The sequence below is a fragment of the Coenobita brevimanus genome, chromosome 112 (assembly GCF_032717465.1).
Source record: "Coenobita brevimanus isolate Jiangsu-jjx chromosome 112, ASM3271746v2, whole genome shotgun sequence".
Classification (NCBI taxonomy): domain Eukaryota; kingdom Metazoa; phylum Arthropoda; class Malacostraca; order Decapoda; family Coenobitidae; genus Coenobita; species Coenobita brevimanus.
Window position 1 is genome coordinate 8,864,757 of NC_137065.1, and position 9,125 is coordinate 8,873,881.

General features: G+C 40.2%; 1 pseudogene; it reads right to left on the reverse strand.

The window, feature by feature from the left end:
* Nucleotides 1-353: 353 nt before the first annotated feature.
* Nucleotides 354-472, reverse strand: LOC145418173 (5S ribosomal RNA; annotated as a pseudogene).
* Nucleotides 473-9,125: the final 8,653 nt, after the last annotated feature.

Here is a 9,125-nt window from a genome sequence, read left to right on the forward strand (position 1 = left end):
ACGAGTAAACAAGAACTTCCAAGGTGGCATCATGGCGAGTAAAATTGGAGATAAGACATCAAATTATGCTTCCTAGTTTATTTCAGACTACCCGTGTACCTTCTTAGTAGATTTTTGAAACGGCAACTGTTTGAAAGTTTGTGTGTTAGCCAGCTCAGTGCTGTAGTTAGCACATTTGAGGGCAAGCCAGTAAGCTTCTCCCTCTAACCCAACAACATCCTTGTTACAATTCTTCATTCATTCATTCATTGCCAGACGCCATGTATCCCACACGGGGTGGCCAGGGGCTTAGAGTTAATTGTTTTACAGGGAGGGGCACTAATCCTCCACCAACCCCACTTGACACGTAGGGATGCCAACAGCATCTGGTGTTCCCAGGCGGTCACCCATCCAAGTACTAACCAGACCCAACGTTGCTTAACTTCGCTGATCGGACGGGAAGCGGTGTACTCAACGTGATATGAAAAATCATGAAATAAATGACGTGTAAGAAGTTTATATATAACATTATATTACAAGGCAGAAATTACACATATCTGAGTTGCGTCACTGTTGGTAAATGGTTAGGTTTGTATTTTTCACTAGCTTTAGTGTTTGCTTTTACAGTTAAGTTACCGAAACTGGTGATAAAACAGAAAATTTTTTCGTCCGTGCCAACAAGTATGTGCAGTCACTGAAGTTCTTTATTGAAAAATGTGCTTCGTTTTTGCACCACAATAAATTGATAAGCTGATGTTGTTAGCCTAAAATAAGGTTACCAGAAATGAGTGAATTGGTTGGTTAGGATGCTGGCTGAGATATTTACCTGTTTCAGTCAAGCACTCGGATTTGAGCACAGGTGTGTTGGCCTTAAAGCAAAATTTGCTGGAAAATGCAGATTATTTCATGAGAAAAAAACAAAACAAAACATCCTGAGGCATCTTTCCATCCCAAGAGCTTTTCTTGTAGGTAACTACAGGCCTAAGGAAATGGCCTGTACCATGAATGTATAATATAAAAAGTACTTAATTACACAGAAACGGCAGTTACTGTAATGGAGAAGTAGATGGGTGTAGGAAAGGCACAGAATACTGGTTAGGGTGGAACGGTTATACAAAAGCATGAGAGGTGCAGTTAAGCAATGACTGAAACAGGAAGCAATGAGATAAATATTTAGTGAGGAGACAAACATCAAGCATATGACCAGTTTAGGAGAAACCTAAGAAAACAAAACGGTAAACATTCTGAAAATGTATAAAACAGAATTGGAAGAAATTACTATAGAGGTGGAATGATTTATGGGAAAAGAGGAAAGCTTATCTACAAGACTGGGACAGAAAAAGAAATGCTGTATCATATAACTTAGGAAATCATTGCACGCTGCTTGAAGGGAAAGGTAATAATGAATGTGAATATCAGAGTAGCTAGTCTAATTACTGAACTAAACTGGATATTTTATGGCAATTGCTGAAACAAGGAAGGTGACAATAATATAGCCTTACGGAAAAAAGAATATAGCTAGATATATAGACACTGAATGAACAACTGTTCTAGTACACACATCTGATAACCTATGTTTTCCAATGTGGTCTGTTGGTTATGGCTGGATAACAGGTGTGGAAAGAAACTGTTGAAAAAAATGGAGGAGGAGAAGTGTTATTGCATCCCTCTTGTGCAGGTGCTGCAATGACTGTGACCATTCAACCAGCTTTGTAAAAAGTAAATTAGTCTCCATGCTAAATATAAAGTCTCCAATAACTGTGTATTTACATCTTGCAATATAAATTTAGGAACACATGATCTAGCCTACTGCTGCATGAGTAGAGGTGCACATAGCCTGGATAAACTGCTGTATAATTCATGACTGGTGAGCTGGCCGGAAACAATATGCAAGTGTACGAGGTATGCAATAATACATTCTCTTTGCTCACATGAATTCACACCTGGATAATCTCATTAATTATTTAATGCAGATAACTGCAAAAGGAGGATAAATCATAATTCATTCCTGCCTGGTCTATACAGTACACTGTATTTTGCTTGTAAGTGCATGGTCTTTATGCATTCTGCCATCATTTGTTATCAATTCTAGCGCAAATATACTTATTTCCTACATAAAAACAACAGTTTAGAATGGGTTAGGGAAGTGTTTCGTTTATTAAACAGAAGAAACATTAAAAAATTGTGTGCTTTTAGTGCTCATGCAGCACACTCCCTCCTAATCTAGCATCTGTCGTGGCATTCAAACACCAGAACTGGGTTTCGCCAAGACTGACGGTCCAGATTTTTTATAGTAAGTATGACTGATGCTCAGGAACGTCTGACAACTGAACGTCGCCTTTGGACCACTTGAACTCTGGGTTTTTATATTATGGCCCATCTGTGACATGTCAGGAACGTTAACAATAAAGTTTAGCCAGTTTCGTCACTTACGATATTCTAAAAACAGTAGCCTACAATCGCATGATGAGTGGCAACATAACATAAATTACTGACCTTTACTGTTAGCATGAGCTTCCTCTTGTAGTCTTTTATTTGTTCGTTTTTGTGAACCTGAGAGATGTTTACGTTTTGACGTCATGTTGCTGACTGAGGGCAACAGTCGGCAGTAGCGACGCAGCTGATTTCTTGCAGTGCAGCACTAGGTATTGCCATCAGAATTTAATGTCAAATCCCACTAAACAAATTTGTAGTTACCACTTCTTTGTTACTCAAAAAAACTAATGTAGCCCAGTTTTTGCCTGCAATTATTCAGTTATTATTGTTTATACAATGTCCATGCACGTGAAATCAATTAGTCGATATAAGCAGCATTCTCGACGTACTTTTATTTTTTATTTTTTTTTTCTGTATTTTTTTTCAAATACACTTCCTGAGGACGGGAGGCCCCACCAGTGATCGGAGGCCCTACGCACTGAGCGTAGTGAGCGTATAGGAAGGACCGGCCCTGTCTATGGCTTAACCCCTTAAGACCGCAATTGTTTCAGGCAGGGTACCTCCCACAACCGCAATTCGAGGGTGTTTTGGCGACTTTCACCAAGGGCAAATTGACTCTGTTCTGGCTAAAGAGGAAGAATTTACACACCTGACAACGCAATCCGTACCCCTGTAGGCCTAATGGTTACCACACAATCGCGTGTTAAAGTTCAAAAAATTTTTATGATAGATACCCCTCGAAAACAATCGAAAACTTGAAAATTTTGATTACCAATTTTTCTTATTGAAACAGGCCATTTCAAAGTGTTTTGTCACACCAACCATGAAAACAGATGTATGTAAGTGTGGGGAGATTACTAGACAGTGGGGAGATAAAGTATTTGTCATTCCAGCCATAAAAACAGGTGTGTATGTAGGTGTGGGGAGTAGCCCTACAAGGCCTCATAGTCATTCCAAAACTAACACAGACGCATATAAATGTTTATAACCATCAAGGACATCAAAATAAAGTTGAATAATGCAATAAATGCATGCATAAGCAAGGGGAAAAAAGCAGTAATTTGTTTCCGATTTCTCTTTTTACTCTCCCAACTTCTCGTTACACATTCATCACACCATTACAATTATCACATTATCATTACACTTCATCACACTTATCAATACAGTTTCGGCAACAACGAAATTCTCTTGTGGAAACTCCATTTCATTGGAAATTATCACACCAGCCATAAAAACAGGTGTGTTTGTATGTGTGGGGAGATGCAACAGGTGCAGGGAGTAGCCCTACAAGGCCTCATAGTCTTTCGAAAACTAACAATGACGGACACTACTCAGAGCTGCTAATCTGGGCAGGTAAGGAGAATGAAAAAAATAAATAAATAAGATGCGTCGTATGTAGTACAACATACAGCATTCTCCAACTACGTACGTACAGAAACTGGTAGGTAAGAAGTGAGAAATGAACAGAGTGAGGTGTAAAAAAATGGGAAGAAGTAGAAAAAAAATATGAAACAGGTACGTACATCAGGCCTGACACTCGGGGGCCTGTTGGGGGTTGGAAGGGTAGTGAGGGACAAGGAGGGAGAGATGGGGTGGGGTTGGGGGGAGACGAGGCTAGCAGGGAGGGAGGAGGGGCAAGAGAAGGTGGGAAGGGACGCAGGTTGTTGTGGGAGGAGAGATGCAGTTGTGTGGAGGGATGGGAGAGTGATGGGGGACAAGGAGGGCATGAGGGAGTGGAGTAGACGGTGGCATGGAGGAGACCGAGAGGGGGGTGCCCCCCCCACCGTCCGGGTTGGTCCGATCCCCCCCTCACGCAACATCGGGGGCGAGTTCTCATTGGCCTGAAGCCATGTACATCATAAACGAGGTGGAGCAAGTGCTCCACAATTTTTTACAGGCCGCGTTCAATTGATACGATTAGGCATTTTGGCATAAAACTCAAATCACATCAATTGACATGATTAGGACTTAAGGGGTTAATGCCACCATACTAACACACATGAAACCTTATATGGAAAGACGATTCCCACCGCAATGCTGTGATGCGGTGTTATCTATCAGTCATATCATCCCGCGCTGTCGGCTACTTAGTTGTGAACGTGCTTCACTTATAAATTACTGCGGCGCAGCAGACGTCCCCTTCACCCTTTCCACCATCCTGGGTGATGGGGACATTGTTATGACTGATAAATTGATGGCTTTCTTGAGAGAGACCGGACTGATCAGAGTGATGTGACTTTTTTACTGTGTGGTTATGGTTTTTATGAACAGTAAATATGTATATATTGTAATATTAATTTGGTTGACAGTTGACATATTTTAAATAGTTCCTCCTCCCACCGATCTATTTCTAATATAGATGTCCCCTACATTAAGCCAAGTTCCTCGCCTGACAGTCACCAGCTGATGAGTGTAAGTGTGCAATATAGAAAGGTATTGGGCATTTGCAGTCGATGGTGGTCTGTTGGGCGAGGTACTTCACTTTTTTGTACATATTATGTAAATACATTATACCATTTTAAGTTTTCCTAATTAGGGACGACAGCTGACGTATATGGAAATGTTCTTGACTCGTCTGGTTCCCTTTCATATATTGATGTCCCCTATATTAGATTGTGCCTCGACTGACAGTCACCAGGTGATGAGTGCAGGTATGTAATGTAGGAAGACATTACATATCTCCAGTCGATGGGGTTTTCTTGGTCGAGGTATTTTTACTATCAGTGTAGGTCTAGTTATTTGTCTTTAGGATTTAGTATAGGTTAGCGATTTGTCTGTTAGGTGAATAGTTTTAGGGTCTTTAGATTAGGCATTTTTGTTAATAATGTAAGATCAAAAAAGAAAAATATATATAAAAAAATCATAAATAAAAATACAAAAAAATAAAAATAAAATTATTATATATATATATATATATATATATATATATATATATGCGTGTGCTTGAAGGTGTGTATATTTATATGCATGGATGTGTGTGTGTGTGTGTAAGTTTGTATATATATATATATATATATATATATATATATATATATATAATTATGGCCTTAATGACGAGGGGCTTCGGCACCAATGGTCGATAGACCTAAGAAAAAAAAAATTACAAGTCTGTCACCTTTAAAAGTAGTTCAAAGTCTTTCGTGTTTGGAACATGTACTTAGATTAACCTAAAGAAGCTTCTTGTGTCATCTCAACAATATCTGATGACAAAGGTGTGGAAGAAATAAATGAAGCATGGGCACATTTTACATTTGTCACAATAACTGGCTAACTGTATGTTTAACTGTAACCATATTCCTTTCAGGCAATGGAAGGGACGATAACTATATTTCTGTAAAGTTACTGCTTTACAGTTTTTGTCGTTTTCTCTAGAACATGTTCCAAAGAAACCGTTGAGGAGAGTTGAATTCGGTACTTTCCACTACGCTATACGGAAAAATATCCAGCCAAATTCACAGCAACCTTCTTTATCAAAGGTTTTTAACCAAATAGCAATATCGCAATAAGTTTTGAGATATTTCGGTTTCAAATATGCAATTCTTGCACCACAAATGAGTAAATGACTTTCAAAAAAAAGATCAAGGTCATTTATATATGGCACAATTACCTGGGTTACCCTAGGGTACCTTCTTGTATATTATCATCAAGATCTGAAAAAAAGCGCAGATAAAAATAATAATAATAATTATCATCTTCATCATTCGGACCTCATTTCCCACCCTTGGGCAGAGTGAGGAGTAGCAATGTCCAGACAGCCCAAATTTGCCTAGTCCAGCGGGCCACGCTTTCATTCACTCACCATTCAAGCCCCCGGAATCCTGGCTCTATCTGATATGCCAAAAACATTCACCACGTTCTGTAGCTTCACATAAACGTATCCGATAGAGTCAGTTCAGACTCTGTCACGTTAAAAAGGGGTGCCAAATCCCTGATCATGCGCTTCTCCTCACAATAATCATCCAGCCAGCTCGATCTCTTGTCATTCCCCTAGCCTCACCGACTTCCAAACTTCCCTTCCTCACACACTCATCCACCATATCTCCCCACCTTCTCCTTGGCCTTCCTTGCCTCCTCTCTCCTTCAAATTCGCTCAGATATACCTTTTTCACCATTTTATTGTTACCCATTCTCTCCACATGACCATACCATCTCAATACACTCTCATCGATTTTGGTGTCCAAAGACTTCCTCACTCCACATCTTTCACGAATCACATTATTTCGTATCCTATCCGCTCTCTGTATTCCACATACATTCCTCAGCAGTCCCATCTCCATTGTTGTCATTTATGAATTTTCATTTTCATGTCACACCATAGTCTCACATCTATATGTTAAAGTCGAGAAGCTGAGGACCAAAGAAGTGGCAGATGAATACAGGGCTAAAGTAGGGGAGGAGTTAGAATCAGTGAATTGGAATGAAATGGATCTGGACGGCCTGTGGAATGCATATAGGGACTGCTTAGCGGTATGTGGTGTGGCTAAAGCGGTATGTGGTGTGGGAAGTGGGAAGACTAACAACAAAGAAGAAAGGTACGGCATGGTGGGATGAAGAGGTTAAGGGAGCAGTGAAGGCAAGGAGGAAGAAGAGGCTAGAGTGGTTACAGGACAGGGGTTCAGTTAATCTCATCGGGTAAGGAGGCTCCGAAGCACCGCTTCCTTACGCGACTTATTTTTCTTACTGTCCATTAACATTTTTAATTTTTATCTTTTTAATGCCGACATAGACTGCAAGAATAACACACAAGAATACAGCATCGGAGCAGAATACGAAATAAATCGCTCAGGAAGAGGTGTTAATCAGCTTCCTAACCACAGGACGATACCGCCTCTGGTCTGTTATCACCTGACGGAACTGGGCTATTCCCAGGCTCTTATTCTCGTCAGGTAGGGAAGCTCCCTATCACCTCTTCCTTGGCGATTAATTTTTGGATGTGAGTGGTTAATATCAGTCTGTATGCTATTTATGCCGAGCAGGCTATGGAGGAATTCGAGTGATTTACACAACAGAAGAGTAAGGAGTAATAAGTAAAATAAACAGCTAAAGAAGGGATGTTAGGAAGCTTCGTTAACCGACTAGAATACGGGCCTATCTCCTATTCTCGACGGTTTAGGAAACTTCCTAACACCTCTTCCTTAGCGATTTATTTTTGGATGTGGCTGGTAAATATCTTTTTTATACCTTATCTATGCAGATTATGGTGATGTTAGAAGGATATATGTAACACAGAATAGGACAGTAAAGTGTAATAAACAAAGTAAATCACTCAGGAAAAAGTGTTAGGGAGTTTTCTTAACCGAGGGGAATACGGGCAAGTGTGTATCAAAAACACAGAAGAGCACACTGAGCTGTAATGTGCAGAATACATCGCCAAGAAAGAGACATTACGAATCCACCCGGTGAACACCCCACGAAATTGAAACAATACTGATGAATTACTTAATGAATGACCTGAAGAATGACCTAATGAATGACCTGATGAATGACCTGATGAATGACCTCATGAATGACTTAATGAATGACCTAATGAATGACCTGATGAATGACCAGATGAGTGACCTGATGAATGACCAGATGAATGACCTGATAAATGGCCTGATGAATGATTTAATGAATGACCTGATGAATGACAATTAGTAATACACATTCGCCTCCTGCCTGCCTCCACCTCATTTTCATCTTCCCCCTTCTTCTTCACCATTCTCATGCATCTTTCAGCTTTTCCCTCCTTCCTCGTCTTCTTTTTCTTCTCCTCCTCCTCCTCCTTCTTTTCCTCTTCCTCCTTTTCCCTCTTGTTCCTCCTAATCTTCATCTTTCTCCCTCCTTCGTTTTCATTTTTATCTCCCTCGTGTTCATCTTTCTTCATTCCCTCTTCCTTTCTCTCCTTATCATTCTATTTTCTTCACACAATTTTCTTCCCTCATTTCTTTTCATCTCTTCCTCCTCCTTCTCTTCATCATATTCTTCCTCCTCTCTCCCCCTCCCTCCAATAACCATCAGGTATGCAAAATCACTCTTCCCTGAACGGTTTAGCCTCTACTACCAGTGCAGATATTTCATCCACCCCCTCTCCCAGAGAGAGAGAGAGAGAGAGAGAGAGAGAGAGATCTGTACTTTGACCACTAGTTAGTTTCAGGTATTGACACTGATAATTTTTGTAGTATCAGCATTTAAAAAGAAAAAAAAAAATACATATCGTGTGTAAAAATAGCTTTGGCATAATGATCGGTACTTGCCAATCAATGCTATTCATGATTTCGCCGAAAAAAAAGAAAAAAGGATAAAACAATTCCAGAAGACGTCTACCTCCCCACAGTGTTTGAGAAATGGCTTGAAATTTCTCGAACTGGAGGTCAAGTGAGTCTCCATGCCAAAAATTGGGCTGCAGGAGTTCCCGGCGTTGCCCAGGCCAAAAAGGAGAACACTCTACCGGTGACCTCGAGTGACCTAAATCTGAATTTTGACTCCCCTAAAACCGACTTTGGGTCACCCTGATTCAGAATATACATTGGTTTGGGGGTCTCTGGCCCATGGTTTGGGCGTGATTGCAGGACAACCAAGCAAACAAACAAATAAACAATGCAACTCTTACATATTTAGAAATATATATATATATATATATATCCTCCCCATCCACAGGGCACCAAGTGCCCAAACTTAAAAGAATGCGTTTTTTTGCGGGGAAAGATAGTACTATCCTTCCTTTTTCA